The 25,415-nt window shown below is 40.6% G+C and overlaps 1 protein-coding gene across 15 annotated transcripts in view; it reads right to left on the bottom strand.

Moving 5' to 3' along the window:
• Window positions 1-21,065, bottom strand: part of NUMB (NUMB endocytic adaptor protein) — a 90,582-nt gene extending 69,517 nt beyond the window's left edge. For 11 of the 15 annotated variants that reach the window (XM_030949816.1, XM_030949826.1, XM_030949831.1 and 8 more), the window contains exon 1: window positions 21,001-21,049. The gene's annotated coding sequence lies outside the window, so the exon portion shown is untranslated. Of the gene's footprint in view, window positions 1-1,346; window positions 20,725-21,000 lie in introns of those variants that run through there. The other 4 variants (XM_030949817.1, XM_030949819.1, XM_030949818.1 and 1 more) reach the window with 4 other exon arrangements.
• Between the last annotated feature and the right edge of the window lie 4,350 nt (window positions 21,066-25,415).

Below are 25,415 nucleotides of genomic sequence, written 5' to 3'. Positions count from 1 at the left end.
GAAAGCACAATTACCTCACACAATAGTCATTTCTCAGCTCTGCCAGGTATTAGCTACAGAAGTCAGGCTGCTAATTCCCTACTGCCTATTACTACAGTTTAACTGTATTTGGCTTTATTTAAATAAGAAAACAAAGGTTTTAGTTTTGTGTTTTTGTGTAATCTGAATTTATGGTAACAGTTTAGCTTTACATCAAATCCAAACTTGAGTTACAGTTTCAGTGGTCTTTATGCATACCACATTTCTCTCTTCAAAAAGCAGATAGAAAAGACAAAAGCTCTTGAGTGGGAGGAAGCAACAGAGAAAGGGAGGAATGTATCAGCTTGCCAAAAATGTGCCACAGCCCCTACAATACAATGTTAATAATTCTGCCTAATGCAAATGCAATAAAGCTCAGCATTTCATATCCAGAGTCAATCCTTTTCCTATTACTGGACAAAAAATACACTATAGATATTTTTTTTAATGCTTTAAGAATGACTCATTTTGCTATTCCTTTAAATTGAAGGCTGTCATCTGAGGTTTCCAACAAGATTTTTTCAGAAACTGTTTTCACATGTATTGCACAGAATACTACCTTAAAGACTCCGGATTGCTTTTTCTGGCACTATTTCTGAAAGTTTTGACATAATTTTGCACCAAAAAAAGCAGTGAAGTACAGTAGCTTTTGCAACTTCTTCAGAAAAATGAGTGTAAGACAATACTAAACTCCATCTTCCCAAGAGCTACTTTGAAAGAAGTTCATTTAAACAACTTAGAATAGACTGATTTGAAGCATATTCTATGCACTATTTGGAGCGCATATAAACAAGTAAAGAGTTCCTGGTAAAGAGGAAGGGACAGGTTTTGACTTGTGCAATTCAGTCATAACCATGCTGCAGAAATATTTTATTTCATATCCTGCTTTTTACATTCAGAAAATAAAATACTTTTAGCAGGAACAGTCCACAATTCTAATGTTTGCTTCACATCTTGGAAAGTCTTGCCATGTCCATACTAGCTATTCAGCAAATAATGGAAGGGCTGCTAAACTCACCTGTAACCCATGGTTTCTTACATTATTAATTTGAGAATTAATCAGATCATATAATAATACAGTAATTAAATCTTTCTTTTCTCTCTACTCAGATATCTCCAGACCTCTGTAATACAATTATTTGTCAAATAAAGAATGAAGTGCAATCTCCCTATTTCTCTCGTAAGTTCTGAGCTTCTGTCCCAAGAACCACCATAACCATAAATTAACCTCTAGTATCATGGTTTCAAGGGAGTTAAATAAAGGCATATAAACACCATAAAATTTAGCTGCATAATCTTAATTTCAATTGGGTTAAATGCTGACCTACCTATGTGATCAATTAATTGGATTAACAGGTTAACAGAAGTCCACATGGTGAAGAAGATGATGCTTCTATTTTCTATTTGTGTCCAGCAGAGATTAGTATTATGCTTAATACTTCTTGTATTGCACTTATGTCTGCAAAGAATATTCAACAGCATAATCAGCCAGTATCAGAAACTGACAAATTCAGAGGTAGCAATAAAGGACTAGTTATGGTGACAAAGTCCTTTCAACAGTAAAATTATTTCAATATGAATTATGACAAGTCAAATATAAGATCATGTACCCACGAAAAAGAATATAGGCTAAACTAGAGACTAGCATGAATTCTAATTATGCTGGTAAGAAAGTGAGGACAAGGTGAGTATTTAATGCTGCAAGAGACAATAAATAACCATGCAACACACAGGCAGGGAAAGCCCATTGACAGGTCTCCTTCATCCCCAACTGGTACCTACAGTTCAGGTATACAGTTCAGCCCATATTTTAATAGAAACTCATCCCACTCCCACACGTACATGAAAACTGAGTTCTTATATTTTGCTTAACTGACTTCTGGAATAGAAAATAAAGCAACAACTAGGTCATAATCTAAATGACAAAGACTTCAAACTTCTTTTCATCTTTTGTTTTTTTCCTGCTAGATAAAGTACCTGGCATTTGATATTAGATGAACATTTGTAGCTTATTCTTAGATACTGGAATAATTTGCCAAGGAGTATGAGGAGAATCCAACATTTGAAGTTTTGAAAAAATGTAAAGCATGATTTACAGAGTAAACTACAGTTCAAATAAAACGCAGACTTGCTACTTAAGGTGAAATTGTATTGCATCTAATTTCCAACTATAAAATCATTTGACCTAGTAGAAGATTTACATTACCCTACATTGGTGTAGTTCAAAATGGTGCACCAAAGGAAAAAAACAAGCAAAATAAGAAAAGGGATTCTCAATGTAAGCCTTGCCTAAATATCAAGAGGTAAACATGGAGAGAATGGATATCTGCATGCCAGAGACAAGACTGGTTGCATTTGACAGCTGACACCCTTCTCTCTCATAAAAAAGGGGAGCTGCTGGGGTGGTGAGCACATGGAGAGACAGGCCGAGAGAGAGATACCAGTCCCTAATGCCTCTAAGCTCAATGAGCTCACCTTGGTATGCTTTTATGTAAGCTAACATGCATTATCTAAAGAGAAGAACACTTTTTAAGAAGTGCTTAGAGAAAACAAGAGTTAGACAAAAATTTCAAGTTCATTAATGACACCTACCCAAACACACTTGGACTGCTTACATAAGCCCATGTACTCAACAGGGTATCAGAGGGAACTCTGTACTTTACTATCTGGACAAGGAATTTCATAAAGGCTAACACTTGGGGTGTGCACAAGAAAAGGCCAAATGTAGCTAGCTCAGTACCTGTCCTCTAAGCTGAATAACAACCTACAAAGAAGGGGCTCAGTTGGGACAATATTTTAACAGAATAGTATTCCAGATCCTACACTAATTTAAACAGAACTCTGCCTGTGACTCAAACCCTAGGCTAAGATACTCTTCACCAAAAGTCTAAGCATTTATCTTTGCTGCTGTTTTGGATTTTTGTCCCTTTTTTTTTTTTTAGTTACTCAGAGTATACTTGAAACAGATCAATTTAGAGATGTGCTAAAATATATTCCACACTACTGGGCTTTATAGAGCTATGGGAACGAAAGGTGTGTCCTGCTGATAAAGAAATATTATTCTTCTAACTATTGGGATGAAGAAGAGATACCACAAGGTGAATTTGGGGTGGGTTTTCTTTTCCTCCAGAGACAGGAAAAAAGTTACAGCAGCTACACTGTCTAAAAGTGGACAAGTCTAAACTTGGGACCCAATTTTGTACAGCCCCACTGTTTGCAGACTGAATCAATACACAGAGACAAACTCTCATTATCCAAGGTAAAGGCCTGGGACCCACCCAAGTAGAACCATCCCAGGTCCACATCTCAAAGCCAGGCAGCTACAGAGCTACCTCACACCCTGCCTCTTCCTTGTAGTCAGCCTGGGTGCAGCACCAGCCCCACACCAACTCCCCAGCACTGGAACCACTCTGGGAAGTGCTTCAAACTATGGCAGCCACTAATGGTTCAACCTAGCAGGACTGAGCTAACAGCAACCTGTAGCTGATCTTTTCAGAAAGTACAACCTAGAGCTTGCAAGTTCAGCCTTTTACTCCATCTGCACCAACAATATCATTGATAGGACATAAATTATTTTTTTTAAAAAGGCTTTTTACAATTTTTCAGTGTTGACAAAATCTCTTCCACTTGGAACTTCGTGGTCAAGTATAATTAAGGTATAGTAACACAATCCATTGAGAGAAGGTAAACTGCAGTCTTGCCAATGAAAGCAATTTTTTCAGTACAGCTACATACACTTTTGGGAGTCAAATGGTAAATGGTAAATTAAGTCTGTCTTTCCTTTTCTAGTTTGTGACTTTATTAACGCCAACAGCTTTCCCTAATACCATAGTTTTTCTTCTAGGCAGACTTCAGGGACTAAATCTAAAACACATTGCACTGATTACCAAACTGCATTTCACAATTCCCTTTGGATTTTGGCAACATTCTCCCCCAGTTATTAAAGCAAATCTTTCCAGCACTTGATCCATTATACTGAGAGTTTCAAAGAAATTGATGTCTGCCTTCATTCAAACAACTAAAGAAGGAAACAGACAAGATTGCTTTAATGCAGATGTAAGAGAACACTTGTATGTGACTGGAACTTAGTACTTTTAATTGTTAACAATTACTAGACCTTATCTTAGTCCTACTTCATTTGAATATACATTTTTAAAAACACCCAATTTAACAAAGTGAAGGAAACATGAGAAATTCAGCCTTTTCTGTCCTGAAGTCTCTCAGCTGTCCTCAAGTTTGAGAGCACAACAGAAGCAATCACGAATAAATGCAACCACTTTCCCCACCTTTCTTGTCCAGTGTGTCCTGGCTACCTGTACAGATTACCTTCCTGTGAAGGACAAACTGCTTTCACAATCAGTTACTCCAAAAGGAAAACCTACTTTCCAAGTCTGCATGTTTTAGACTCAAATTCTACTGATAAATTTACTGTCTGCAGAATTTCTTTTTCCAAGAGTGCCAGATATAAGGATACCAAATACCAAACTGCTTCAGTACCAGCACATTAGCCAGTCTCCAGACATATATATTCACTTCACTATATAGGTATTGTTTTTAAGTTCCATTTTGTGACTGAAAGCTATACTAAGAATAATGCAGAAGACTAATACAAAGCTTCTCTAAAGATGAAGACTTCATGTTTGTTGGGTAGCAGTTCTAAGACAATGACTTCTAAAATCATCTTACTCATCCAAAAAGCAAGCCCTTTTCTTAAAAGCTGATGTTACCAGTTGCTAAAAGGCTAACTCTTTCTTAGTGCTTCTAACACACTTTTTGGGCAGCATCAGCTTGCTTTCAGCCTCCTATAGTCAGAACAGAAACACCAAATACCCTCTAGGAATGGTCAGTAGGCCCATGTGGTTCACACTGCCATCACTCCTGTAGAGCTGAGGCTCGGGAGACAAACTGGAAATGGCCATTTTTCCATGTCTACTGCTACCAATTGACCCAAGATTCTCTCTTAGCAACCAGGATGAAGCTGCCTATAGAGGAAGGATTCCTAGAGACAAGTCTTCATATTTTAAGTTCTTTTAGTTGAAAAATATTATCCATTTTCAGTCATAGTTATGTTCCATCTTACCCAGCATTTAAGAATTAAGTTGTCTGCTTCAGTGGATATATCTTCACTCTCAGTAAAGCCAGTGACTGAGGATTTCTGTGCATTTAGCTGTTTTAACACAAATTCTAATTGGTATATTAATAATGAACAGTACTGAACTTGTAAGCATTAAAAGCTTCAGTTGGCATAACTGAACTAATTGCAAAACGAAATTACAGACTTGTGACTTGTCATAACTGTGAGATCCCTTCCTTACTTTTGTATCCAGAATTGATTTTAAAAGAATCATAGTAGATGTTGTGGCTCCAGAATCCATTGAAAAAAACCACCTAAACAAACCTACAAAAGAGACAGAAGCTTTGCAAATCACCTTTATTTAAATAGATAGTCCTCCCCATGTACTTAAAACCTCTAATTACTTCATTTCTTATATTTATTTTTCTCTCCTTGAAGTATCTTTTGAACACACCCTTTTTGTCTTCAGGAACTACTGTATTCTTTAACCCCTGAAAATGAAGGGGGAAAAAAAAAGAGAAGATCAAACCTAAAATAAGACCGTGGGAGGAAGAAAAGGCTTGTTCTACACCTGCCTCACCCAGGATCTGCGTTGCTTTCACTAAAGCAGCGTGGGACTGAGAGCCATGAGGCAGAACCTGCCTTGAACTGCAAGAGTTTTAAAGCAATCCATACCTTTGCTCATGGTCTGAGTAATTCCTAGGTGCAGACACCATTATCTCCATGCTAATAAAACAAGCCACCTCAATGGAAAATAACTGTGCACTGACTTCTCCAGGACTTCTGAAGGAAGCTCTTCCCTTGCACAATTCAGTCAGCCTGTAGGTTAGCAATTGCTCTGAAACCAGAACCTGATCTTGGAGCTACAGCAGCCGCAGGCAGCAAAGCCCTCCTGAAAACACTCAGGATTTAGAAGAATGGTGCTGATCTAAAGGCACAAGAACTGGAAACCATACCCAGGTAAAAGCTTCTTCTTAAGTTCTGCCTGCTTTGAGCCTGCATGCCACATGCAGAAAGAAGCAGGAAATGTTGTTGCATCTTCTCAGTATGAAAATGTGCCTTTCCAGGCTAAGATCCATCCTTTCAAGTTTGCTACAAGTTTTAAGCTTTCTCACTTGAAGAACAATGGAAAACCAGGTTTGACAAGAAGAAAATTAATTTTATTCATGATCAAGTTTTATGAAATAAGTAGAAAAAAACACTTTAAATATCAATTACAAAAAGGTCGACTTCATCCAGACTAGTTCAGAATCAAACAAAAGCTGCTCTCCAAAAGCCTCACACAAGTGTTTCCACTAATATGCATTCTCACTTTGAACTCTCAGACTTTTTCCCACTTCAATTTCTGTTCAACTCTTCACTTTAAAGCAAACCTATTCATATTTGTAGTGAAGAGCTTCTTCTTAGGGAAGCTGCAGTGGAGCAATTGCAAAGTCAGAACCTGAAATAACGGCTAGTCAGAATTAAACCACAAAACTGGCTAGACTGAAGGCAACTCACCAAAGACAATTCTTTCTCACTATATAATTTAAGAAAATCAAATGAGTTACATAAGTAATCATTTCAGGAGGGAAGTTGTCAGCTAGTAACTTGGATTATCAATCACCTTCATTACCCTAACATCTCCTTTGTATTAAATAGTGCTCAAAGGCATCCACTATTTATAGGTTTCCTCAGGCTCAGACTTCTCTGCAGCTCTCTTCTTAAGCTGTATCTGTAGAACTATCTCCACACCTAAGCACAAGTCTCACACTTCATTTCATGCAGGCGACTCTGACACTTGTCAGCAGCACATCAGTGCCCGTGTACAAGCTATTTCGCAGAGATGAAGGCACCAAGGAAGTAAAAAAAAAAAAAAAAAAACCAAAAAAAAACACAAAAAGAAAACATGTTCAGAAAACAATGCAAGAGTTGCTTGCCCAATTCAGAAGGAATTTTGATCTTAGGCCCCAGCAGACCAAGGACAAAATACCTGACTCTGCTTTGCTTAGCACAGATAAGCCTCTGATTTCAAAAATCTGAATGCCTGTCCATACAAAGAGATTTATTAATTACTAGAATAACTTGTAAAACGCTCCTCCTGAAGTACAGAACACCCACTTTTGAAGACACTGTAATACAAATAACCCCTCATTTCTTTAGACATAAAAATAAGAGTTGTCCAACACACACACACAGAGCTTATTGGATTGGCTTTAGAACATTAACACACAGGAGATCTGACAACTCAATTTGGCAAAAAGAGTCAAATCACAGCTGTGCCCCAGCAAGTAAGCTGTCAATTTAGTGTCATACACCAGAATGAAGGGGGTAGGGAGAAAAGTACGCACTCGTATCTCACAATTGACCATTCCTACTACAATTTATGCACAACTAACATCCCATTAGTAAATTACAAATACTATCAAATTTAGAGGCTTTTAAAACGAAGAGCAGGAATAGATTACAGTGTCTAAATGGCAAAAGCACACAGGCGTTATAACCACACACACAGTTCTGCATCCACAATAAAACTGAACTGACAAGTTATGTTGGGAAGTTTGGGGCAAAATTAATTTTAATAAAATCAAACCACACATAATCCCATTAAGATTTTTCTAGAGCAGATGTCCACATCACAGAACTAAAAGTGGGAAGCAAAGTGTTTCAAACCTTGCTATTTCACTGCCGTTTTAAAGTCAGACCTGCACACGGAAAAGTTCAATCACCATTCTTTAGAGAAACAGGAGAATTTAGACTAAGAGAGTCAGAAAATTCCATAGAAGTGGTAAAGGTAAAGCACGGAAGTATAGCTGAATAAACACAGCAGGCATCTTTATCACAAAAGCAGATCAAAGTGTACTTAATATTCAGTTTCTTCTCCCAGCTTATATGGAACATGCAAGTTTACTTCAAAATCACTTTTAAAAACAGTCATTACTTGGCATTTAACATCATGGAGTATTACAGAAAGGTTGGCTGGAGCAGACTGAAATTAAAACACTTCCTCCTACCCAAATAAAGTTTCCTGAGTCTATAATCATGCAGCATTTCATTCATGGCTAAAATTCTTTAGCTCTTCCATAAATACAAGGTGTTTACCTCCCTAATAACTGGTCAACATTGATGAATTTTCCAACTTCATTAAACTCACTTATACTTTAGCCTTTAGAAAGGCTATTGAGAGTCAATTTTTTTTTTCTAAAAACTCTGTACTCTTGGCAGACTTTGGAGACTAACATAATCAGCTACAATGTTCCCAGTCCAGATGTGGGTACCTGGTACTGCTACAGCTTTTTGCTAAGAAAGTAAGTTAATGTTTAAAGGTACTGACTTGATGCTTCACTTACATACAACACAGTAACGGAGTGACCATGTCATAGCTACCATCTGTAACATGTTAGATACAGTGAAAAGATGGTTCTATATCTTAAACAAGTGAAAGATGGAATTCTACAGGTTGTACTGAACAGTTGAGGCAAGTGACTGCACCTGTGCTCCCTGGTGCCTCAGGGTTTCTAGGGAAGAAGTACAATGCAGCCTTTCTGAAAGCAAGAGCTGATTAAACGAAGACATTCTGGAAACTAACATATAAACGCTTATTTCCATTAAAATATCAGTCTCAAAAAATCAATGCTCAGAGCTCTCTGTGAGAGGTGGCTCCTGAAATAAACAAGGTTTTGTAGGTAGATTATATAGACAAAAGCTGCTTCTTCCTTCCCCTGAGAGGCAGAAAGAGCAGTCAGCAAGGGAGTGAGATGAAAACGCACAGTAAGGGACCACAAGTAATAATCTCCTTCTTCTCACAGCCTAAACTTTGCCATTGCTCAAGGTTCTGTTTAAGTGAAATTCTCTAATGGACCTGTTCTCATGCAAGCCCAGCACTTGTTCCCTCTAATCACGGCTGTGCAGTTCACCCCTACCCACATAACACAAACCTACTGCCATTTGACCAAGGAGGCCTCATTTAAAGGAAAAACTAAAGAGGGGAGAAAAAAGTCCCCAAGTCAGTAACCACTACTTCCACCATTATCACTTCCTTGAGAAGGGGCCCTCACAACTGGGCTAGAAGGCTATGCTTGCCCTTGGCCCAACTCTCTAGTCCACTGCATCCTTTATTTCCTTTTTTTTTGGAACAAGGAACAACCTTCAAAGTGATGCTATTAAACACTTTTCCCTCAAAAAAAAAAAAGTTGAAACACTGTACTTTTTCAAGGGTAGCTCCTTTTTTGTTAACTACTTTGTGAACCTGCCTTCTCAAAACACACAAACAACTTCCTTTGCTCAAAAATCATCAGCATCCTACTTCCAGATGGAAACTGAGCTAGGTTAAACTATCTGTAAACTATTTTCTCTATTCCCCGCACTGGAGAACGTAACTTATGACTCACATTTCAAAGCAGTTTGCAGGAGGTGGCTATGCCAGCCCAACCACCCAGCACTCCCCCTAGTTCCCATTCTTGCTTAGACAGCATTTGCCAGACCACTTGGAGACAATCCAGCTCACCACAGCAGTAGAAAATACCTTGTGCTGTTTTCATTGAATGATTATGATTTATGAGAAAGTCAAATACAAAAGGCACAGCAGAAGTACACAATGGACAGTGAGAACAGCTCTTCCAGTGGCAGCAGTCAGGTTAAGAACTCATGAGATATCCTGGGTCATCCTTAGACATCCCCACTAGTGTCAGTGCCAGGATCAAAACCACTTGTTAGTGAACAGGACAGGCCCAGGAAACACATGTTTGAGCTAGCAGCTCATACCTTTGTCTGTTTCTGTGAATGTCATAACCCTGTTAGAGGCACATCTATCAGACATGTGCTAGAAGGAATGACCCCTTAACCACAGAAACGTTTTGAACTTCCAAAGAGGCATACAACTATAAATCCCAAGGGCTATAGGCTAGAAAGTAAGAGGGCTTGAGTCTAGACTCTGTGTCTTATTTTCTACACTAAGCAGTAAATACCCTTTCATTTCAATGAGATTCTTCCATTTCTAACTTTCCAACATGCACAGGAGAACTAAAACATGATTCACTTGGAGTTTGGCATGACAAGAACCTAAACGTTAATATGGAAATATTTAAGTCTTCTGGATTTAACCACAAATAACCAATCACTGAATACATCTGTAGAACAAAATAACAATTAAGCCAGATCTCCCAAGTCTCCATTTCTACTACTAGAACCTGCATCTTTTACCTTGAAGTTTCTATGGAAAGAGATTACGGAGAACTGAAAAATAAAAGGAAAACAAAACAGCAGAGAATCCATGATCCACCTTCCTTCTCAATGAATCTGTGCTGCACCATGAACCATTTTAATTTGCAAAATTATCAATGAATTTGCAATTTTCTTCAACATCTTTTATTTCCTGTGTACCACAACAATTCTATTTAGACCAAGTCCTTCACATTGGATTTACTTCACTGATTTCACAAAACCACACAATCTGCTACTGCCCTGCCTCTTCCCCTTTCTGATGATCTGAATTTCTGATATTCAAATGTTCCATTAGTCTCAGAAGAAATGTTCTACTCCTTCCTTTAAGACCACTATATAGTGATCTAGGCTTACTATAGAGTAAAGGTGAATTTTATGCATGTTAAACTACTCTGATCACCCTTCAGATGAAAGACAAGTGATATTTCTATACCCAAACAGATGAGTCATAAAAATCTTAAGTTGATGTGAAAAACCTCCCTAATTTTGCTCTGGACAAGACTGAGAGTAATGAAATATGTTACAATCTAAATAGTAATCATCTAACACATTTTCCATGCATGTGAACTTAAATGATCTCAACTCCTATAGGAAATTATAATATCTATACTGTCAGAAATAATATGTATTAATGACAGTTCTCTTGGTTAAGTTCTTTACAAATGTTATTGGGACTAAAGGCCTCTGATGAGGACATGGGGACACAGTTTCCTATCTTCAGAAAAATAAAAACAACTTCTAAATTGCATGAAAGAATTAGGATTAAACCCAGGAACCTCTATAACCCAGTTCCAAATTTAAAACAGCAGATAATGAAGTCCCCAAAGTAAGCAGAGAATTATGCTATGCCTAATTTAATACAGTAATGCAGCTCACTTTAACACCTACACATAAATGAGATTGGCCTCCACACACTCCATACCAGGATTACTAGGAGAACATTACCTGTTTAACAGCAGGTTGAAGCTAAATACAAACTCATTACTGACACCTAACACATCAGACAAACTGTGTTTGTTTTTAAAAGATGAAAACACTGAATGTGGTGTTTCTGGGAAAAAAACCCAAAAAAATCCCCAAGACCATCCTTGCTACATCCCTAAACTAACCACTGTCTTCAATAACAATGAGGTGCCTGAAAGCACCAAGAGCTAAGAATTACCAGAATTCAACACCCTCATTGCTTAGATCTCAAGGGCTTCTAAAATCCTGAGTAGGAAGGCTGTTCACAGTTCCATGTAAACATGTGCAGAGAAGCAATTCCCAGAGTACTTCACACCAGTGCCATCCCCAACTTTATGAAATGAGATTATCCCAAAAATTAGGCCTACAGCTTTAAGCCAGTATTGTTTAGAGCCCTAACAGCCATACATGCCTGCACCACATGGAAAACCAAGGAAAAGTACAGTGTAAAACCACAATTTTTGGTCATGAGCTGCAGGCATTATCTATGCCCCGAAGTGTACCTGAAATCAAATCCTGGATGGAAGATGGAATTAAGTCTAACGTAAATTTCAAAATATGACATTTTACACCTACCAAAGAACAGCAGTCCTCACGCTTTGAGCATGATATAATGCAAGACTGGCAGATGCCAGTCCCTTTCCACTGAAGAAACTGGGACAACTCACAGCAGATTGATCTGGTATCTCTGTAAAGAACTAGACTGGATACAGTGTCATCTCTCATAGATGAGTCAACACATCATCAGGTATTTCATGATAGCAGCTATTTCAGCTGCAACTGATCCGTTTTTATAGATGTGATGTGTTTCACAGCAAAGATGCATATTAGAAAGCTGAAAGATTCTTTCTAAAAGAGGAGAAGAAGCTCATGCAGCATTTACCTAGACTAAACACTGAAACAGTGAGCTGAACAATAAGCAATCATTTCCAGTGTAAAAGCCACCTAAGATTGAAGCAAGCATGTTTGTTTATTTCTAAATGTAACTGGAGCCAGAGACAATGTGTGAAGGGGAACAAAAAAAAAAAGTCCTCTGTAAGAGAAATTTTTCCCATTCTTTGTAGAAAATCTGAAGGAAGGAAGATTTTGGGACTACTCTTCTTTTCCCTAAGGTAACATTAGCAAGATAAGCTGTGTCTTCTCGATCACCACATTAATCATTTTAGCATTTGCCTACACTCTGCCCACACCAGTCAGTTCCATTTCTCACTTGATCTAATGCCATGAAAAATAAAGACATGCATTTAGTTACCCCTCTTTACTTGTGCTCAGATGGCTGCACAGCCTTTACTTGCAGAAACCCCAACTTCTAGGGCCATTATGGAAGGGGATAGAACTAATTCGGGTGGCTAGACTGTAACACACTATGTGAGGAGCCAGAGCCAAGGCAGTGAGTAGGACCCAGTTGGTTTAAAGAAAATCTTGGTATCTGCTAGAAGCAGACAACAAAACAATGTGACAGTACCTGGAGATGTCCTGTCACTCATGGAGCTGAGATATGCTCCCATCTCTGTAACAAGATGATCAGGCAGTTTACAACTCACAGAATCACACCTACAGAAGCTTCTCTACTGAAAAAGGACAGAGCCATCACTACCTGTGCCACAGAAATCACTGATGCATCTAGAGGAAACTCCAGAGAAGAGCTCCTGAATGCATAATCTTCATCTCAGGTGGGATCTTTGGAGGGTGAGGGAGGCAGATAGACAGGACCATTCCAAAAATGTACTACATCATGGTTACATTAGCTGTATGCACCAGATCCATGTCACTTCCTTTTAGCAACAGCACACCCCCTCTGTTTGTCCTCCCTGACCCAAAGCTCCAGGGTGCTTGCAGAAGTGAAAACAGGGGCTGATCCTGCTGAAAACAAACCTGGAAAAAGGAAATCATTTATTCAATTCAAGAAAGGAATATACAATCAAACAGTCCGGGGACATTGAACTGCAATTCAGAAGTGCAGGAAGTTTAGCTGTAATCAGGCACGACTGGAGATAAGTCATGACCCAGCATCTCAGAAAATTCCAGGACACATCACATTCCAAAAAAGTTTCTTACCTCTGAATACATAATTTTTTAAAAAACATTTTTAAAAAATTTTTTTGCCTGAAATGCAGGAGAGGAAAGAGAGCAATACACTATCAAATCAACCAAATCCCTGCAAGTGAAAGAAAATATGCAACAGAAGAAGGCAAGCCATTTTGTGGAAAACTTTTTTTTCCCCAACCAAGTTATGATACTCATTCATAGCAAAACACTGCAGTATATTATTAAGAAATTAAAGCAGAAAAATGAGCAATAAGGAAATCAAGATAGAATCAGAAAGATTTTCATCCTGGATTTCCTCAAAAATTATTATTATTATAATCTCCTACTTTATCCTCACTTGGACTTCCAAATCAAGAATAAAATTTCTGCAGTTCACATGACCTCACTATTTTTGGTGCATCTGTATTCCTACCTCAGCACTGCCCGCCTCAGAAGAAAGGAAGAACTAAGTCTACAGTACTAGAATAATAATTTAAAGGTACTTAAATTAGTATATGGTAGAGCTGATTTTTTTTTCTCTGCTTGAATGATAAATATTCTTTACACTGTATGATTTTCAGAATTGGGTCCTCATCCTTAAGTCAACAAATACTGTAGGCAGAGAAACCACGTTGCCTTTTCTAGTGAACAGTTATGTTCCTGGTCTGTGCACAGACAAGATGCTGAACACCATGGATAAGACTGACTACTTTGAGAACAAACTCTAACAGACAAAATAAATTATGTTCAAAGTAAGAGTTAACTGTGCAGAGAATAACTTATTGCAACTGAAAATAAAATTTAAGTATGGGACTGTATTTAAAATGTGAGATAATGGACATGAATCTATATTATGTCATATAGGTCAATAAAAGTCATGTCTGAGATATAAATTCCATACTTCTAAGAACAAGGAAAACTTTTAGATAGTACTAAGCACATACCTGCTTAAAGGGGTGTACCCCACCCCACCTGACAGCAGAGAAATATTCATGTATTTTGGCTGTTAGAGTGTAGGCCAAGCAAATTTTACAATTATAAACAATCCACATTAATATTAGCATGATACACCTATCCATAGCACATGCAGAGAGTTTGACAAAGCATTCAGTGACTGTCTTCTATTTGCCAGTTGCACACAGCAAATCCAAACCATAGCTTAGATTTTATATATAAAGTCAGCTACAAAAAGGTTGTTACAAACACAACTATTTTACAGACACTTTCAGAAAACATCCTATCAAAAAGATACAGGCCAACTGAATTGCAGTCCTTCATTCCCTCGCAGGAGGCTGGCTCTCTGCTACAAAGCTAAGAGAACACACAGGAATGCCCAGTTGCTCAAAGATGGCACAGTTAAGAGGCACTTTAAACCAGCAAATGGCCTCTGACAAATTCATGTCATTTAAATAACGAGGAAGCAATCCTCATGTGCAAATAAATATGCATACAAATGTCGTGACACTCTTTCAAAGCCACCCTGTGCAAATCCAGTTAAAGAAAGAACACATTACATAAAAGATGCTTCTCACATAGACACTGAAAACTACACAGAAATACCAAACTTTATAGACACAAGCAAAATTGGACATCAATATTAAGCTCTGATAATGTTCAAGGTTCATTAATATAAGAGCACACAAATAATCATAACTATTAACTAGTTTATTAATCATTCAACTGGGAGGACTGGAGGGGAAGGAAAGAGTGGCTTTTTTGGGGTTTCTATCAGTAGGTATGTGCTAAAATACAAAAAGCAAAACCAACATCACAGTCACTGAATCCTATAAACTCTGGTTTATGTAAGACTTTAAACTAGACAATCTAATTCTCATACTCAGATTGTCAGACTGAATTAGGGAATTTGATGCACAGGTGATGTACATTTCAACCTGAAATGCGATGACTCAACATAAACACAGACTCTGCACTGATCAGAACTACAAGAAAGAAACTGCACAGGAACCCCAGCCCAGCCCAAAGCACTAAGCCTTGAGTAGTACCACACTAATGATGAGTAAATTCTTTCTCAGACTTTTTAGACCAGATTAAGCCTCACAGGCTTTTTGAAAACAGTGTCACATCTCATTCTTTTAAATCAAAAACAGTCAGCAGAAATACCATGTTAAGCAGACTCTGACAATAAAATAGCCAGCCTTAAAAAAAGTATATGCTAAAGGCATAGCAGTAAAGCACAGGAAAAGGTTGAAAATTCATCTGATCCACTGCTGAGACATGAGGAAGCCACAACCCTCAAAGCACGACAGCTCTATAGTCCTGCAGTTACAGCCACCTGTACAAATGAAATTAATAACTTTTTTTGTAACAAAAAGTACCCACTGCTTTTTTCCCCCCCCACAGAATTTAGATTATTAATTTCAATAAGAACCAAATATTAGAGAGAAAAATTTTTAAAAACCAGCAATTAAGTTTCATGAGGCTATGGTATTCAGCTTCTTGTTTCATGTGAACTGGTCTAGTGCTACTGAGTTCCAGAAAAAACCACCCAAGAACAAAACTAGAAGTTTGCTGTTAGACACATTTGGAAGGCAGGAACATGCTTTTCCCTTATACTGTGGGAAAATATAAATCCAACACTTTTATCATTAGTTACTAAACAAAATCTAGACCCAGCCTATATTAATTGTGAACCAAGTTTCTATTTGTGTCATTCCTCCATATGGGGAACAAATTCCTTCAAATGTCTCCACAGATTTTTACTACAGGAGTCGATGAATTAATGCCTTTGAAAAAATACTATCCTCACTCAAAATCTTAAGACAACACACAAAGATATCAGCTAACTAAAGATCCAAGCATTTATGAGCCACTCTGCACTACACGACACACTGAAAAACAAGGAGATTTTGGCTCTTATATGCTCAGTGGTGCCCATCAGCAAACTGCACAGCATTGGAAATGCCAAGGTATCTCTAGTCCTGGTGGATTTCAGAAACAAGCTTCTTTAACAGCCTAACATCAGTCCACCACTGAGAGTGGAGCCTCAACAGAGGCTTGAATCACATTAATGAAGTTGAAACAACATTAAAAAAAGGAAAGAGAGATCATTGATGTTTGGAGTTTTTGCCCCAGAAAAATAAACTGATAAAGAGTGGTCACATCCAAACTTAGAAGAGCTAGCACTCGGTAAGAGTGGTTCTGGCCAACTACATGTTTTTCTTAGTCTCAGTAACACTTGCAGCTCTTAGATCAGTGAACAAGCCCAGGCCAATGACCAAGTACACACCTACAGAAAGCAGTTCTGAAGGGTAAACTCTCTGTAGGTATACCTACAGTACTGCTTATAATCCAGTTCACCAGGAAGTTCCAGTTTGTTGTTTCCCAGAAAAGGAAAGGTAATCAGAAAAAGATTCCAAACAGTTTGGTCCAAGTCTTAATACACTGTACTTGAAACCATGGTTTCACTTAGAAGGGTAACCTTTGGTTCTGGCTTCAGTATCAAAGCCCACCAGCAAAATCTCAAAAATCCTACAGACTCAGTACTCAAAGAAGCCAAGAGCCTGTTTCACATCCCCAGACTCTGAAATTAATGGTTTTATATTTTCCTCAAGAGCACCTTTACATTTTGGCATACATATTCCTTTTAAGCAATTTCTCACGCACAAATGAATTTGTCCTGACACACTTTCAGTCACACCTCTGCGGAAACAGAAATTACCGTACAGAAACATCTTTAAGCCATCACATCTGGTAATCACTATTCCAGAACACCAGGATTCCACAAAGAATTACTATGTAAGACAAATGCCAAACAAAGCAATTCATGTTTTCAGAGCTATCTCCTAACCACATGCTTCAAAGGGGTCTGGATGAATGTCTAACTGCAGCTACATATGACATGATGCCATTTATACATCCAAACTGGTATCTGCCAGTTGCAAGTCTTGCTCAATAAAAATGAAGGAAAAGAAACAAGAAAAAAAAAAAACAAAACAAAACCCACAAAACAACGACAAAAACCACATCCTGCACAGCAGAACAGAAGAGTCTTCCTGATCTTGCTTATTATTAAAATTTTGTTCTTTCTGATGCAACATCTGTTTTAACTATACAGCATAAAGAACATGAGTTCAAAATAAGCATTTGATGGATCCCATCCTTAGGATGAGAACAAATCCCCTTCCAGATACAGCTGTGTCAGTCTGAGGTTGCTGTGCTGAGCACATCCCTAGTTCCGCATCCTCTGCTCATTACTGTTGCCACCCACATCAACATGCCAGCTGAGAGAAATGGAACAACATTCTCCAATGTACTGTGATTTTTACCTGCCAAGCCAGCTTGAAACAGTTTGCTATAGGCCCTTGTTAACCCAGGTCATGCTGATGGAAATGTATGGTTCCAGAAAAGCTCAAAGAAATTTCAATCAGAGCTACCAATCTCCAGCCCCACTTCAACCTAAGTTCCATTTCCACCCCACGACCTGGATGATCAGCCAGTTCAGATACATGATCCAGCCAAAATTCAACAAAACAAAAAAAGCAATTAATGACCTGATTAACTCCCTGACTTCACTTAACTCACAGCTACAAAGGCCTCCTTGCCAGCAGCTGAAGAGGCGCAGTCAAGAAGGAGACACAACCACCAGAGCTTCAGTTTAAGCTGCCAAGTCTATTGACAAGGCAGAACTATTAGGTAAAACTAAAATTGAGCTGCTTCAGCAAAGAGTGGTCACAGACTCCTCTCCTCCTATGCAAGCAATAACATTTGTATAGCCACGAAGTCAGTTCAGACAGTTGATCCAACTGAAGCTTAACATTTTTCTGTACAGCCGTTTTCAGCTGGATCAGCAAAGAAAGACTAACAGGGGAAAACAGATCCTTTTGGTGAAAGCATCAGCAGAAAAATCAAAGCTGCTCTGGTGGTAATTCAATAATATGACTGTAGAGGACATGTTAAGTCTTAGCTTGATTGAATTTATGCTTGGTATTCTGCAGGAAAAGAAAGGCAATATGCTCCAATTTCACTTCTTAATATTTTGAGATCAATTGAGACTTAACAAGAAATCTGTAATTTTAATATATGTTCACTGATCAAAGCAAACTCCAAAAACAAGACTAAGGACAAAATTTCACATTAGTTTAAAACAAGCTTGCTTGATAAGCTGGCAAAGCAAATAAAAATATAAGTAAACTTCGACCCCTCCCCTAAAGAAAACAACAAAGTCAGCAGAATGTCAGACAAGTAGAGGAACACACTAAGTAGGGTACAACTCCAAACTCATCAATTAGACCAGCTCAGGCTGACAATCTCTCACTTGACAGTTTCTGTAAAAAAATCTTTTCTAGAGTACCAAAGATTAAATTTCTATAGCATTAGAGCAATTTTTTTCTCCAATGCTATGTAGTTCCATCAATATTACTAGTGGAATAAAACCAACTATAGGCAGAATTCAAGACATATTTCACAGTGCTGTAATAGGCACTCACAAACACACAATAAAAAATCTATTATAAAATGTTTTTCCCAATAGCTTCTATTCCTGGGGAAGGAAGCAATTTTTGCAAAGACTTCCACTACCATTTCAGAAAGTTTTTATCCCATCATATCCATTATGGTAGGAAAGAAAATTACTTGCAGATCATTCCGACACGAAGCAACTCTATCAAACTACAAAATGTGAGACTTAAAAGTCTGGCAAGTTTTAAGAGCCCAATGTGGCTTGTTGGTTTAGGTTTTTTTCTTCCCAAATGCATAATGCTGTCAAACTACTAACAAAAAATCAGAAGGTTTCACAACACTACGTGAGAAGATAAACAAACTTGTCTACTCTGTGTAGTTTACATGCGCCTTCAGTTTCCACACATTTTAGCTAAATAATAAATGCAGGAAAGTAATTCCCAGGATGAAAAATAGATTTTCTGCTAGTAGGGATTTAAATGGTTCATTTGAATTGCATTTCACATGTATACTTTAGGGAAAAAAAATCTTTTATGTGTTAGGTTTAGAGTCCTGTAGATCTGAATTTTCACCGAGGCTTAAAACCAACACTATATGCAATTAGAGATTTAAAAGCTTTTACTGTAGGATAACTCAGGGTACCAAGAATCACAGGCAAGGCTGAACACATCTGAAATTCATTGTTTTGGACTTCGCTCACATTCTTATTTCTTCTGTAAGATTTTTGCTAAGAGAAAAAAACAGCACTTCCACAGACAATTGCCAAGAGATGAAGAAATGGAAAACAGTCACTGATGAACAGAAAAACAATCTCTTTCTCTATGGTAACTATTAACTTCTGCATAATCATAAAGACCATTTTAGCAGTAACCATAGATCAATAAGTCAAATAGAACTGAGTCAGAAATCCATTTAAATATTTACATTTTTTGTTACAAGTCATACCTAGAGTATTACTGTAGCCAAAGAGAATGACTGTGCCTTCCATTTTATTCACTCTCCTCATTCAGGAGCCTATCTCGAGATGTAGAATGATCAAAAATACAAAACGAGAGCAAAACAAAATCCCTTAAATGGTAGAAATATACATTGTTAACAGCTATAAGCTTCTCCTACTCCGGACAGCTGAATTAGGAAATATTGACAACAACACAGAAAACACAGCAGCACACAGAAAAGCTTCCTTATCATTTCATAAACCATTAATAAGCAGGTTATATAAATTTACTGGACCGAAGGAGTTGTAGATCAGAGCTGCTTGCAAGACATTAACTCTACTGGGAGGGATACATAATTTCATTCTTGAAGACTGTTCATCTCCACGAACGCAATAAAAGGAGTTAAGGGCACTCCGAACGGGAGCTGAATTTTAACCCTTCGTGCCCGACGGAGCACGGAGCGGGGCGATGCTGCCCGGGCCCACCGCAGCCCCCGCCCCGCACGCTGTTGCTCATCCATACCTCCTGCGCCTGCAGGACGGGCCGAACCCGGCCGGCTGTTCCTTTGTGCAGCCTGGCGAGCTGCCGCACACGCACTGAGGCACCGGCCAAGCCACGAACCGGGTGAAAAGAGACGAGCCCCGCTGCTCACGGGGGCCCTTTCCCCTACAACTCCCGCTGCCAGACTGGGTCGTCAGCACCATCGCCCAAAAGCCTCGTCCCGACGCCTCCCGAACTTCACAGCGCCCCAGCCCCAGCTGAGACGGAGCAGGCGGTCCCGGGAAGCCCCGACTTTCCGGAGCCCCCACTCGCTCCCACGGCCACGCAGGGGCGGCAAGCGATACAAAGCGCCCGGGAGCGGCCGCGCCGGAGGGACCCTCTGACGGAAACCTGGCTGGGATTCAAGGCCTAGGAGAGACCGCAGGCACAGGAGGCAGCCCCGGGAGAATCCCATGAAGCGGCGCCGCCCCGGGGGTCGCTTCCTCGGGCCAGCGGCTCGACGCTCCCCGCGGGGCCCTTCGGTGCCGCGGCCGCCCCCCGCAGGCTCCACCTGCGCCGGGCCCCCGCTCCACCGCACCGCGGGGATCGCGCCCCACCCCACCGCCCCCCGCCGGGGAGGGGATCGGAGGGTGCCCCCACGTCGCCCCCCGCCTCCGCAAGTACTTTCCCGGAGTATCCCTCCTCCCCCTTCATCCCCTCCGGCCCCTCAAGCTTCCCCCGCCTCCGGCGCTCCCCCCGCCGCCGGACCCACCCGCGCCCCGCGGGGTTTGGCACGGCCCCGTCGCGCCCACCCGCGGCTCCGGCCACTGGCCGCCGCGGCGAAGGCCCTTCCCCGCATCGCGGCCCGGCCGTGCTCACCTGCTACCCGCAGCCGCCTCCCTCCGGCGCCTCCTCCGCCGCCCGTCGCCACCGAGCAGCGCCGCCGCCGCCGCCGCCGCTCCGCCCCCGCCCCCCGGCCGCCGCTCCCGCCCCCGTCGCCAGCCACGCCTACCCCGGCGGTCCATTGGCCACGCGCCCCGAATCCCGCCTCTGGATTGGTGTGAGGAGCCGCCCGTCAAAGCCTCGGCCCCGCCCATCCCCGCCCCACCGGTCCCGGATGGTTTATTCACTCCGGGGCTTTGGCGCCCCCAATCTCTCACTGTCGGTTCCGATTGGCTGACGCGGTAGGGACAGCGTGCCAGGATTGGCTGTCTGAGGTGCCACTGCGGCGCTGTGCCCGCCCCCCCCCCCGGGGCTGCGCGACGCGGCGCGGCGGGAAGGCGGCGGTGGCTGCTCGGTCGGAGCCGGGACCGGGGATCCCCCGCACCTCGGGGACCCGCTGATGCGCCAAGGGGCGATGTGCCTTCCGCCGCCCGTCTGCGGTTCGGTTCAGCTGTGGTTCTCGTCTCCTCACGGCTGCGGCGGTGGTGGCACCAGGAGGAGGGTTCCCGCAGCCCTATTGCCACCTCGGTTTTCCCTCCGATAAACCACAGGTGGTGACTGACACCTTCCCTGCAGGGGGCTGCAGTGGGACGTGCTGCTAATGCCAGCTCTCTAGAAGCCGTGATACCCTACATCAGCCAGAGCCCAGGCTTGCAGGAAAATCGCGAGCAGGTTCCTTTAACCTTCACGACTGAGACTGAGAACCACAGTTATTCTCAGGATATCCTTCCTTAGGCTAGAAACACTAGCATGCCTCCATTTTCCAAATGGAGACAGTACCAGGTGCTGAATTCAGCAGGGAGGCTGCACTTCAAAGGGAAGTTACCCAGGGGAATCCTGCGAGAGCAGCACCCTCGCGACTGCACATACGGGGCTTGGCCTGAACGCGTTAACCAGAATGCATATTTCCAACAGCTGCCTCCTCTCACCAGACTTTCAAGTAGCTACTTCATCCAAAATGCAAGCCAGAATGATTCCCGGTGCATTCAGTTGGGGAAAAAAAAATAAAAAACAATTTGAAGGTGATCAAAATGCAAAGATTACATGATGTTTCTCTTCATTATTATATTCTCCCTGCATACACCATCCCCCTTTTTCCTCTTTGCTTCTGAATCAAGCAAAGAAACAGAGCAACAAAGAACATGGGCTATAATGTTGGCTGGCAAGCATCCAGAAAACAAAGCAACTGAAATCACTGGGAATTTCAGAGCATCATTTGCAAAAATAATTTACCAAGTTTACATAGGAAGTGCTCAGGCAGAAGTGTGAGTATGACACTGACTCAGTTTCACACTGATGCTCTGACTCCCAAGTCATCCCTTGTTCATAAATTAAACTGAGAAGATGCACGGGTTCTCCTTACATCTTTTTGCATATCCCTTTGCTTTCCAAGGAAAGCAAAATCAAGACAGAGAGCTGCCTTCCCTCTCAAATATTCAAAAATTGCTGGAGGATAAGATAATGATTTCTACCAGTCCTAAGTTTTCTTCTGATTTTATGAAAACAATCCTGACTTAACATAGCTCTTAAAATGTTGCATTCCCAGTACCTTCAGTGTAACACTCCATCTTATTCACAGTCTTTGGATTTCTGACAGAAATTTTTGTAAAGCATGGTGCCCTTAATTTCTTATGAAAACTTATTTCCAAATGAACAACTCCCATATTATCAAGAAGCTCTGCGTCCAAATGAAAAGTATAAAGGAAAAGGCAAGGACATGCGATTGTAAATAAAATCTAATGTATGCTTCAGCTATTTATAGCTTTTACAAATATTTATTGGATGGCAAAATTCATTTGTTGCCATTACTGCTTCTCTGCTCAGCTGATAACTTGACCTCCCCTTTGGTGACTGAAGGGAAAGGGGGCTGTGGTGGGAAAGGAAAGGGAGATGACCCTAGAGGTCACTTAGCTGGACATGCTGAGCATCCAGCACAGCAAGCTGCACATTCACAGTGCTGCACTGCAGGACCAAGGCATGTTCTGAGTACTCAGTCTTCCCACAGCCCTTCCATGGGAGGGGGGGAAATTACTTCTCCAAGGTCTGACACGGGAAGCAATGCTTCAAATGCTTTGATCCTCATGGATAACAAAGAAATGGAAGATACGTAATAGCATTCACAAGAAACCAAACCCAATTTGCTCCTTATCACCTTTTCTTTAAGGCTGGGAACAGGGCTCCCTGTGTAATACACAGGATTAATGGAGTTGACTGTCCCAGTCATGCCCACTGACTCCTGTCAGCTGTGCCTTTCTAGCCAAGATGCTTCCTGGACTCAGTGGGATAGCAGGAGAGTATGCTATTCCCTAAGGACCTAAGAATATATTACACACACATTCATGACAATGCAAACTCCTTTACCCCCACTGCAGATACCCCAGAGACTTAACATCATTCTTCCCTATTGGTTATCTAAAATAATGTCAGTGATTAAATCTCCCTTCTCTAATCACACCATAATATTATCCCTTCTAGGAACAAGCCATACCAGTATAAATACTACCATATATGCATTTTTATGCTCACAAAGAGGAATTCCATCTTTCTGGCAATATATATAAAACAATAGGAGCTTGTGTGTTTGAATGAGCACTGGAAATGTTCAAAAATACTTCTATAAGGTGCCATATTGGCCAGTAGCAACACATATCTACTATGGGAAGCAAATAAGCAAGTACTACAGGGGCTTTCTCCTGTCATGCTCTGAGCAGATCTGAACCAATATGGTTGCTAAACCAAGGCATTGTTTGCACAGTTTTTTCATCTTGGTAGTGCGGCATCTGAAGTGAGCAGCAATTTCAGAGTACTTCAGAAAAACTTCAATATAGGAAAGAAAAGGTAAAGTCTTTTTGCAAGGCTTCTGACTAGAAGAAGCTTACAGGAGAAGCAAATGTTGAATAGGGCTGCCCTATGTTGGTACAGCTATATGTTAATCTTGAAATAGTGGGTATAAGTGTATTTAATGAGCAAAGCTATGCAGTTGCCATCATTAGTGCAGAAAGGATATGAGGAGCAAGAATCCTTTAAAACCTGTCTTCCATGGAAAGGCATCAGCCAAACAGCTTGTCAAGAGCCATGGTCTGTGCATATCAAAAGGATATTCTCTAGCACAAGATTTATGCATTGACTGTACTTTCTACCTTGGTCCTTTAGATGTGATTAATCCCACATGAGAAGTATTTCATTCAGGTCCTCTTTGCCTTCATTTTAGGATGGGGCTTTTCTCTTCATGGCCATTTCTTTCTCCCCTTCTGCTGGAGCCTCGAAGTCTGGAGCTTTGTATTTAATCACTGCCTATGAAGTCACGGCAGATAGTATCTGCTCAATGCTACCAAATGGTAGATGGCGTCTAATAAAAGCACAAAAACCCTCATAAAATTATTTGAGAATTTGAAAGTACACATGTCCATTCAACGGAGTGAGTAAACTCAGACAAGGGTCCTACTTAAATACATTATTTTAATTCAGCTTTAATCCCAATGTTTCTGCTTTAGTGTCACATGGTACAAAAGAAAATGTCTGTGCTTCCAAATCCCTCCAAAAAGATAATTTCACAGGGAGGACAGGACCTCCTAATTATGATTTTTACAAATATGCTTTAATTTGGCTGTTCCATGGCTAGGAAGGCTTCTTTTCTCAGTGGGGCTCCTTGTACAAGATAACCAGGATTAAAGACCACAACCAGTCACTGAATAAGAAAATCCCTGAGAAGAGAGAAACAGCTGGAGAGAGGCCAAAGCTGCTGCCAAAAGATGCTTCAGTGAGTGAGTGCATTCACTCTGATGAGGGAGGCCAGAGGATAGCTCTTGAGAAACAGTTCCTGAATTAGCTTTCAGTCTTGTTATATCTGGCAGTGAACTTTACAGCTTTCACAATGAGCAGCAGGGTTCACAATCCAGCCGAGTGTCCTTCCAGTGATGACACAGTGGATGTAGCTAGGCTGTATAAGAAAGATTGTCAGCCAAGCAAACCTGTTAGTGAAGGTTTGAAATGCTCTTTATCCTTACTAGGTATTAGTTTTGGCATGAGAACAAAACGGATGGTGCAAAAGGAAGGTCGCCAGCAAAGTAATAATGAGAAGAAGGATTAAGCTGGGCTTAATTTTCTAATAGTGACTGGTTTACATTAATGATTTTCTGGGAACACAGAGAAGGTCTGCACGATGGTGAACAACTGAGTATCTAATACACAGGAAACTGCAAAGAATTTTGTCCTTTCCACTCATTAGTGAAGACTACTCATAGCTTTGCAGGGTCAAGACTTAACCCAAACTGCTCTTTAAATTTGAGATTTCAATTATTTGAATGGCATAAGGTTAAAATATCAAATGAACCCTACATCTCTTTAAGGTG

This window comes from Camarhynchus parvulus, chromosome 5 (assembly GCF_901933205.1).
Source record: "Camarhynchus parvulus chromosome 5, STF_HiC, whole genome shotgun sequence".
Lineage (NCBI taxonomy): Eukaryota > Metazoa > Chordata > Aves > Passeriformes > Thraupidae > Camarhynchus > Camarhynchus parvulus.
This window is presented reverse-complemented; position numbering and strand designations above follow the sequence as displayed.